Genomic DNA, 10,843 nt, shown 5'->3' with positions numbered 1-10,843 from the left:
AGGCAGACCCGGCCTCTGCGCTGCTGTGTCCAGTCTGCGCCCTACGTATATATGTGGACCGCACTTGGCACTTCAGACGCACCAAGCAGCTCTTTGTCTGCTTTGGAGGTCAGCAGAAAGGGAATGCTGTCTCCAAACAGAGGTTGGCCCATTGGGTGTTAGATGCCATCTCCCTGTCATATCAAAACCAGGGAGAGCCATGCCCGTTAGGTGTTCATGCCCACTCCACAAGGAGGGCGTGTCCTCCCGTGTCTTAACATAGACATCAGGTAAGCGGGAGACCGGCTGGTGTCGGCTTGCTGCGCCACTCCTAATGGATCCGTGCGCTATATCCCTCAGCTGTTCCCTCCGGTGAACCTTGGGTCCTCCATGCCCCGCAGTCAGGCCTGGGTCTCCTTCGCCCAGCAGGTTGTGGCAACATGTTTCAGTATTTTTCCACGGTCAGCCAGAAGGCCGCTGTTTCCCTCATATATCTCTAAGGCTATAGATATATTTAATTATTTACATTCCACATGTAGAGATCTCATGTGCTCCGCCCCCCCAACTCCTGCTTCAGTAACAACTGGCATCCCTGTGGGGTCCCCTATCGGCCCTCAGGGCGTTGGGAACGTTACGTTCATATCCGTCTGCTGACACATCCGCCTGTCAGCACGTGGTCTGTGCGTAACACGGCGTCAGGGTCGTGGCCTGTTCCATGGGTCTGTTCCCATATGTAACGTTGTAGTGAAACGACTGAAGGGGAACGTCTAGGTTACGTACGTAACCCTCGTTTCCTGAAGGAGGGAACGGAGACGTTACATCCCCTGCCACGACCCTGACGCCGCGCTGACGCCGGGTTGCGACTCGGCTCCTCAGCGAAAACCTGAATGAGCGGTTGCACGCCGCCATCTTGTATACCCGTATGTACGGGGGAGTGGCTCGGCATGCAAATACCACTCGCCAATGTTCATTGGCCTTTGAATAAGGCTCAGAGATGATTGGACTCTCAAGCGAGTTCCCATATGTAACGTCTCCGTTCCCTCCTTCAGGGAACGAGGGTTACGCACATAACGTAGACGTTATGTTAGTTAATGCATTAACTACTAGTCTGATTCATAAAATCCTATCTAGTGTCTTCTCTAGTGGTTTATGTTGGTTTCAAACATTTACTTCTAAACTGGACAGCACTTTATTTTAAGGTTTCTTGTTACACGTTACATGTACTTACTATTATGATAACAATAAATTATACATAATTACATGCAAGAAACTCTAAGCCAAACCTGGTCACATTTTATTTTAAGGTCCAGTTGTTGCTATTAACAAACCATTAACTACGACTTTTGCCTCAGTAAACTCCTAATTTGCTGCTTATTAGTAGTTAGCAAGGCAGTTGTTAAGGTTAGGTAGAAATAGGGATTTAGAATATGGTTGTGCAGAACATGTGCTTTGTAAGTACTAATACATAGCAAATATGATAATAATAGGTATGCTAATAAGCAACAAATAGTGAGAATTGTTCCCTATACTAAAGTGTTACCCCAAACCCTAATTCTAACCCTAACCATATTCCAATGGTCCCTTTAACACATTCTGTTGACTCTAAGCAACGTTGCACCTACATATCTACTAACTCTCTCAAGAGTGTTAGTACAGTATTGGTAGAGTGGCAGAGTTAGGGTTAGATTAAGTTGACATGTACTTGCAAAGTTACTTTTAGTCACACTGGGCTCGGGCTCATGCTGTGCGAATCGGGGTGATGGTTGGCTGGGCTCTGGGGCACCAGCACCCACTTAACATTGGCGGCGAGGCTCTCTCAAAGACCCTCTCCGGACAGCTTGGAAAAACGAGCAGAGGCAGCTGTCCGGATAATGTGTAAAGTTGGTGAGGAACACAAAGTATGTGGTCCTAGAGATAACGATCTCCCTCCAGGGCGGCAGGGTCATTCATAACAACAGAAAAAAAAAAGATTAAAACTGATTGAAAACGAAAAAATAAAACATGGGGTAATACGCTGCTTTCTTATTATATGTCCAGTCTTCTGTCACAACACATGCGGAGGAAGGCGCAACACGACAATAAAATGCAATGTAAAGTTTTTAATATCATCCACACAGGTAAAGCCACAAAAGGGAGACATGAACACACGTATTAATTGACGAGACAGGACACAAATCATTAAATTCAACTTATAAAGGGTGGCTAATGATACACAAACAGGTGATGGTGATAAACTAATAATGACTTAACTAGGACAGGAACAGGAACAACCATATATGGGCACATGAGGGAAAAACTAATACAAATAGTCCAGGGGTGTGACACTTACTATTCGGTTAGGGCTAGGATAAGGGTTTGGTATAGGGTTAGTTGCATGTAATTATGCATAGTTTATTGTTACTACTAAAGTAAATATACTGTGTAACAAGGACACCAAAAAATAAAGTGTTGCCAATAAAAACAAAAATAGTAACATATTTTAATAGTTTTGTTATAAACAAAATCTTGGGAACACAGAGGTGGACATTTATAAGCAGCTGCTTAACTTACCACTCCTATGAAAATGTTTTCAGTCCTTCCATCACTCCAGTATATACAGTACATCACCCCATGTTGTGTGACAATTATCCACCTATTCCATAATGCATGAATGAATGCTCAGTAAAAGAGTGAGAAAGGAGTGAGAAACTATATCGACATAATGCATCTTTCACACCATCTTTAAAGTTAAATAGAGCTGCCGTAATGCCATTTTAAGATTAATGTTCAACACAGGTATGAATTTTAATGTAATATATTTGTGATCTGTATGCCTTGATGTCAAATAATAAGCATGTAGAGTTTTGGATTTAGATGTAATTTATTTGTAAACAGAATACAGATAACCATTTACCCCTTACCAGGATATGATTTGTACATTTTTATAGTGGTGCTATGTGCTGGTAAGGAGTAAGAAGTGTGATAACTAGCCCTGGTCTCCCCAATATACTAGCTTCTTAATAAGATACCTGTACAAAGAAATTACAAATCTCTAATCGGCAGCTTTAAGTGAAAAAAGCCAATTACCTATTTATAATAATCTGTTCTAGGAAACAGTCAAGTGGTGTATTTACTCAGAAAGTCTGTGTGTTACCCACAAATAATTTTTCCTCCTACAGTTCCATTATGTGGGTCGTTAAGCACCGTGTTTGAGCTGCCTATCACAATAGACAGAGGATCATTCGGGGCCATTTAAGGTATGTAGAAAGCCTAAGGCGAGCTAAGTTTGTGTATGATAGAATTTCTGGTTAATAATCTTCCCCTTAAGAGTATTGCTGATTGGAAAGACACATTAACAGTGTGTAAATGCAGCAATAGTAATGAAAACACTCATGATAGTTCTCAGTATTTCCCTCCTCTCTGATTTTGGTCTGAGTGACTGACAGCAGGATGTCAAGAGTGAAAATAAAACAAGCAGAGCTCATTTCCATAGTTACAAATGAATCTGACCTTGTGCTGCTCCACTCCTTCTCATGCACTCAGTGCTTTTATACCCTTTGTAACAATCAATACTCTATGCAAATGCTGCAGCATGTTTATAAATGATTTCATACCATCTCTCGTTGTCTAAATATACTCGCATAACAGTTTTAAGTAGTTGGTTCATGTCATTACATAAAACAATCCTCACATCTAACAAAACGCTTCTCTCATGAAATATCTCTCACTAGAGTACACGAGTAACGCCGTTCGGCGCGGCGCTGCGCCTTCTCATTCCAGTCATAAACACACGCAGGTTGCTTTGTGCGAGCAGCTAATTAAAGCCATATTCTTCCTCTTAACTTTGTGGAGGGGAGCCAATCAGCACAATTGGCAATTAACACAGAGATAAAAAGTTATCTGTAAACAGAGACTCTAATTCATTATGCTCTGAAATAGCAATTAAGTCTCAAACACAATGAACCCAGACCAGAGTGCTGCAGTAAGTCATCTGATGGCGTCTATTTGACAGGATCGTAACCTCATGTTCGACACAACACTTATTTATCCAGCTACTTTCCTGACATCATTCAATTCATTTTCATTTACCGAAACGATGAGGAGACGATGGGGGGAGGGTGAAACCATCTGTCCGGTTTTAAGTTTGACAGTTTTGAAATAAACATCATTTTAAGATCATCACTATTTTATGCTTTATTCAATGGTAAATAATGAATAAATTGTATCACATTAAAATTAGGTTCCATTTGTTAACATTAGTTAACTACATTAGTTAACATAAACTAACAATGAAAGACACGTATAAGGGTTATTCTATAATTGTGGGTATATCTCATGTCCGAAGTATATTTTTAATATATTTTCATCAATATAAAGCCCTGATGCTTAATTTTCTAGTACACAATTATATTTTCCCAATCACATCATAAAAGCCATATCTTTTGTTCAAAAATAATGTTCATATCACATACGACACTGGTATTCAGCTGTCCAATTTTGTAAAATTGCTCATTCTTCTCTGTATTTAAGCATGAAAATGACCTCAAATATAAATTAGTTTCATAGTTTTGCCTTCAGTTACATTAGGTTATTAAGACATGTGGGTGTGCGCTTCAAAAATAATAAGTGTGTATTGTAATATAACTTGTTTTATTTGAGTCAGAAAAACCATTGTCAACTAAGTAACCAACTAGAAAACCCCCTCTCAAAAAGGAATGGTTTGTCCCATTCTCACATAATTTGCACAGTATGATGATATTTTCGTCTACAAACACATGGAAGAAACACTAGAAGTTATGTTCTCTCTCTTTCCTGTAATATTGGTTAAACTAGCAAATCTATATCAAGAGTGGATTCATTGACTGTCAACTGCATTACACAAGTATTATTGCTGCAAATTTTAACAAGACAATTTAAATAAAATGTATGTTTTGTTCATGAAAATATATTTCTAAACATACCATATGCTCAGTAGTTCTAGGCTTCGATGTTGAGTATAGGCCCAAAACACTAAAAATGTGAACTGTGTTACCTAGTAAAGGTTACATAGTGGACAGTAGTAGTAGTAGATAGTATTGTATGCACATATTCCTACAGATCATCTTTATTTATATAGCACTTAGATTGTTTCAAAGCAGCGATGTAAGGGGTTTTTGTGGAAAAGGAAAACTTTTTTTCTTCACATTGTCAAATTCTAAATGTACCCCTAATGACAGAATGACTGCAGGGCTGGAGAGACCTCAAGAAGTGGGAAGGCCTGGAATCTGACACCAAGGTTGCATTGTTTCTTCTTGATAGGTGCGTAACATTGATTTTGCTTTGTTTCACACAACTTATCGGTGTTGGTATTTCCTTGAATATGCTTGTGTTGTGTACATAGGCCTACGTGTAGGGCGGAGATTTCATAATAGGGGTCCTGTTGGGGTAGAGGCGTGTTTGTTTTGGTGCTTTCAAATATCAACATCATTTGGCAAAATTTGCTTAGTTCACCTTTAATGTTGTTTGTTTTTTTGTTTTGTTTTTTTATTAACTGACGGTAATGGAGATTAATTAATACTGTAACAAATGTATTGCTCATTGTTAGTTAATGTTAGTTAATGCATTCAATATTGTTAACAAGTGGTATGTTATTGCAAAGTGCTACAGAATAAATAAATGGTAAAATAGGTTAAGTTTAAGTTCATAATAAGTGACATACAGTTTAGACATATTATTGTTATTATTGACTGTTTTTGCTTTATTCTGCCAACATAACAGGAGAACTGTTGCATTTCTGATCAACACAGTGGTGTTTAATTCATGAGTGATTCAATGTTTTTAAACTAATTGGGTGAGTAAATGATTCAATGACTCGTTCATAAAGACATTCACTTGCTTTAATACTAAAAGAATCAGGCATTTTGAATGACTCAGTCAATGACACTGACTTGCCTGACTTATTTGCTTAAACATTTAAAATAATTCAGCATTTTTTTTTTTTATTTTATGTTCAAGTTTTAGTAAGATAAACATTGTTCAAGTGTAGTGTAAATTAAATATTGTAAATATCATAAAATATCTTTTTCATATAATTTTCTACTTCATAAAAATTAAAGTATAGATTTCCACAGTGGTCTTAAAGTCCAAGTCCTGCAGTATTTTACTTATTTATTTATGTATTTTTATGAGTATGATTTCACAGAAATAGGTTCATGTAAGTTATCCTGGCATGTTCCTCAAATTGCCACTTTGGTGCTGTAAAATGCCCATTGTTCTTCTATTTAGAATTTATTATACTGTATGAACACCCTTGGGTCACATCACCATACTGCCCCCCCCACTTTTAAATTGGCTGCTACGCCCCTGCTTGCCACCACGTATTGGTGGTTTTAGAGTGATACTTAAAATATAATTTAATTTGTCCCAACATATCATATTTCATATTTCATATTTAAAAGAGCACATTCATTTAGAAAGTTAGAAAGATAAATAAAGAAGGGGGGAAATATAGCTCCCTAATGGAATTTCTGTCACTACTTATAGGTTTGGGATTATTTGTCAGCTTTTATCCTGGCTTTACTGAATATTGTAAAGTGTCCTCTTTTTAGTTGTTATTGAAATGACCACCCTAGGAGGAAGAGAGAAAAACGAACAGCAGAAAGAGAGAGAAAAGTGTTAGACCTCAAAAAAGCTTTCCCACCTCCTGCAGTCATTGACGCACCTGATCTACAGCGCTTTGGAGTCTGACAGTTAAACTATCAGAGAGTCTTGGCATCTCTGATGGAGAAGAAAGTTTCCTGCAGATACTCGCTTATCTTCTTAGAGAGTGAAAGGAACACCAGCCGTTACTTCTGCAAACTTTAAAATGCCAATTCTTCTCTTTATTGACAGTAATTCATCTTTTTTATTCTCTTTCTTTAGGACTCAGGCTTCTTTTTGCCTCAGGCTACCGGTGGCGGGAACAGAAAGATCCTTCTTAAGACTGATCGACAGATTTAGGGGAAGGTGGAGATTTTTAAATGACTAATTCACCTTGAAATGAAATTTCTGTCATTATTTATGTTCAGACAAACTGAAACACACTTTTTTTTCAGCATGGTATGTAAAAATGTCCAGCATTAAAAGTAAACATCATCATAATAAAAGTTTAAATTGTCTACTCAGTAAGCGTACACTGAAGTGTAACACCCCAGCAAACACAGCTCATCCACACACAGCACTGGCTGGGCTCCCACTGTTTAGACTCATGTGAACACGCAAGCTTCACACATCTTCATCCAGGCTCTATTTGAGGCATCAACTTCAGGCCTGTTAGCACCCCCTGCTGTTTGCAATTAACACTTTGTCTATTTAGGCTCTCACAGCAGTCATGTACTTGCATTTCTTAGCAAATGGCTTTCAAAAAGGCAGATCTGAAGAGAACAAATATCATCCTTGATTACAGATTGAAGAGAATGGGAATAAAAGATTTATGTAGCATGACAAAACGTAATCCAAAATCGGGTTTGAAAGCATTTTGTAAGGCTATTGCTGGAGTTATTGAAGGAAAGAATTATAGCATCTGACAGCGCAAAAACAGCCATTTAAAACCACTTGCATCTGGTCAAAGCATCACTTCCAAGACACTAAAATTGCAAGAGATTACTGAATCATTCAAATACTGGCGAAATGAAAGTTCACATGCAAACGTTAAACTGCCGTGATAGCAGTAGATGTGTAAGATGCCTATGGTTTAAATGTGCTGATTCTGGTCTTGGGTGTTACAGAAGTTCATATTCTCTGAATGTGTATATAATGAATGTTGTTGAAATAAACATAGCATTAAAAGAAGAGATTAATTAGAGTGAGAATGCTTCTTTTACACTCGCAGCATGTGAACTACCACAAATGCTCAAAGTTGGTCAAAAGGTCTAAATTCACAGTGTATTAAGCAGTGCAATGAGAGACATTTAGCTTCAGTTATGGTATTTGACAAAGGTCAAAATAAATGAGAAGCGCTGTGATAATATATACCACAATTACGGATATTCCTATCTAGACAGGATTCAATTTCTTTGGATACCCGAGTGAGCTGAACAAAAGTAGATAATGTGCTTTATAAATTTGTTCACAGACATGATTCAGACAAGATTCAAATCAGAGTACATCTGTGAAGCACAAATTTACCTGACCTCCTTAGGCAAGCTATTTAGAAAAAAGCACATTCTGAGAGCAAGCACTTTCAGATCTAAAATAAGAAGAACGACGTGCTGTCGGACAGAGCAGAAATGCCATGGCAAATGCTGAAAACTTGACATTTCATGATCCGTCTAGTCATTCCATAGGGTTCGAGCTGCTGCTATGCTATTGGCCTTTCAAGAGTCTAAATTAGAAACTAAGCATTTACGTAAGGCCACCATTATATTTGCCAGTATAGCTGATTGTCATAAGGTCACATATCACTGTCTGCCGCCCCTTTCACTCTATCACTTAAAGTCCAATTATGTTGGCATGGAAATGTGCCCACGAACAATAACAAAGCATTTCAAACTCAAAAGTCGGAATTCTAATGGCCAGTTTGCCTTTTAGTCACTGTTGGACACTTCAATCAGCATGTGCCATGTGTGTGTTTGCCACAGATATTTATAGTCTCTGTAATTCAATCACACGTTAGACATCTGCTGGTGAGAAAAAGTAATGATAGGAGTTTCCTGACAGTTCCCTGGATTTAGACTACGTCTGGACTATAAGTGATTTCTTTGAGCATTGTTTAATTGTGGAATAAAGCAAGAGTCTTCAGCCTTCAAGTAAAGGACCCCTTGGTGGACTGAAAGCCTTTTTACAGAAATGTTAAAGGTATGCATAATGTACATTGTAATGCATTATAACTTTTAGTAAATAATTGTATGCATTATATGCATTATATAATACTTTTAAGTTTGTTTGCCATGTGTTTTAATGCATTATATTTTCTAAAGGTGTAACAATGAAATATTGTTCAATTTATTTAGAATTAAGAATGTAGAATATGGCCATGCAGAATGTGTGCTTTACAAGTATAAACAGCCAATATGTTAATAATAGGCATGCTAGTAAGCAAAAGTTGATCCCTATACTAAAGTATTACCATATGTATTATAATGCATTATAACTGTGGTTACAATTATTCATGAGATCATACAATGCATAATATGAGCCCCTCAAAATGGGCTTGGGATACTTTTGGGCTAGTTTTGAGTAGCAATTGGGTGGGTTTTGTTGTGAAAACCTAGCAACCCTGCCCTTAACTTACCCCCAAACCAAAACTTACTATTTTATAGTGAATATAAAAAGATATAAAACATAACTATTTAACAAAATATGCAGGGAAATTACCATTTTAGTGAGAAAATAGCATTAAAAAAAATGTTTTTTATAGTCATTAATCCCACCCCTACCTCTAAACCCAACCGCAATTATTTCTGTACAGTATAAAGAAAAACATTACAGACAGGCAAGTGCAATCACAATAATGTTCATTTATTTATTGCAAAAATGTCTAAAGCAGTACCAAAAGAAATCCAAATGACAATGCATTGCAGTCGCAGTCCTCTCTGGTACAATACAATAGTAATGGTAATCGCTGAAAAAATTATCCAGATTACTATCCTGATACACTCCGTGAATTTCTCATTCAAACACACCTGACCAGAAACACACCATGTCGCAATCTGAGACGAAGCAGGCGAGAGCCAATGAGCTTATGATTTTTCTGCTGTAAAACCTGTTGAGAATTTTTTTTAGTAGCAACTAAAAGTAGCAACTTTTGAATTTGTAGCAAGTGCGTCAGCTCAGGTTTTGATGCTTACGGTTGCCACTCAGGATGGAGATGAAGATCACTGAATAAAGGCTTGTCCTGCGTCCCAGTGTTCATACTATCCAACCTAAACAGCATGTGAGATTACAAGAAGTGTATCACAAAGCATAGTATGCTAAAAAGAGTATGCCAAAAGTCCCTGGATGGACTACTATTTCAGGTCAATTTTTGAAGTGTGGATCCATGTGCACTCTAATGGCTAATATTGCCTACAATCCATTGCGCTTTGGCAAAGGTTTCGGTCCAGGACTACAAACACGAATAAAACGCATAAAAAACGATGTTTTTTTGTGCACAACCGGCAGTTAGATAGAGATGTTTAGAAAAAGGGGTTTGAGTTACCAATGATCAACATTTAACCTGGTAAAAAATATTGGTAACACTTTACTTGAAGGGGTGTGCATAAGACTGACATAACACCTTCCTAATTGTGACATGACACGTCATGAATATGAAGGAGGTTTTATGCATGTTTATGACAACTGTCATTAAGTGTCATTCGCTCAGTTATGTCATTTTTAATGCAAAGATGACATTGTTCGAGAAGCCTTTGTTATGACAACTTGACATAAACCAATACATCATAACCTGTCAGTGTCTTTATCATGACTACTTGACATTACCAAGACATCATAACCTTTCATAAATCTGTCATAAACATGACATAGCAGATTCATTATCAAACTTAATAAACTACTTAGCTTCATGGGTTAACATTACATTAAACTGTCAATTGGTTGGTTTTGACAGTCATGGGGCCATTATAATTGTGTCATGAATATTTTTCTGACCACTTTTTTTCAGTGGTACAAATTGAATTTATTCTTAAAATGTCATTAAGGCATTATTACTCTGACAAGTTATTTTATAACAGCATCATGAAATTTTTCAATTCATAATGTGCGTGTTTTTTTTTTAAGTTTCCTCCAACAGAAGGTCAGATAATAGACCATTTCAAATGTTGTAAAAAAAGATTAACTGGTGTGTTGAAAAAGCTTAGTAAGTTTACCGGAGTTTATTATTTCTGTTCTTATTGGTGGATTGGGAGTCATATTGACAGCGTAGTTTAGA

General features: G+C 37.4%; 1 long non-coding RNA gene across 1 annotated transcript; it reads left to right on the top strand.

The window, feature by feature from the left end:
- Positions 1-773: 773 nt before the first annotated feature.
- Positions 774-7,767, top strand: LOC127182158 (uncharacterized). The gene is made up of 3 exons (XR_007829850.1): positions 774-3,215; positions 5,175-5,256; positions 6,859-7,767. It is a non-coding gene; the product is annotated as an uncharacterized LOC127182158 (long non-coding RNA).
- Positions 7,768-10,843: the final 3,076 nt, after the last annotated feature.

Source organism: Labeo rohita, chromosome 19, assembly GCF_022985175.1.
Source record: "Labeo rohita strain BAU-BD-2019 chromosome 19, IGBB_LRoh.1.0, whole genome shotgun sequence".
NCBI classification, from domain to species: domain Eukaryota; kingdom Metazoa; phylum Chordata; class Actinopteri; order Cypriniformes; family Cyprinidae; genus Labeo; species Labeo rohita.
Note: the sequence above shows the minus strand (reverse complement) of the source record. Positions and strands in the feature narration are given on the sequence as shown.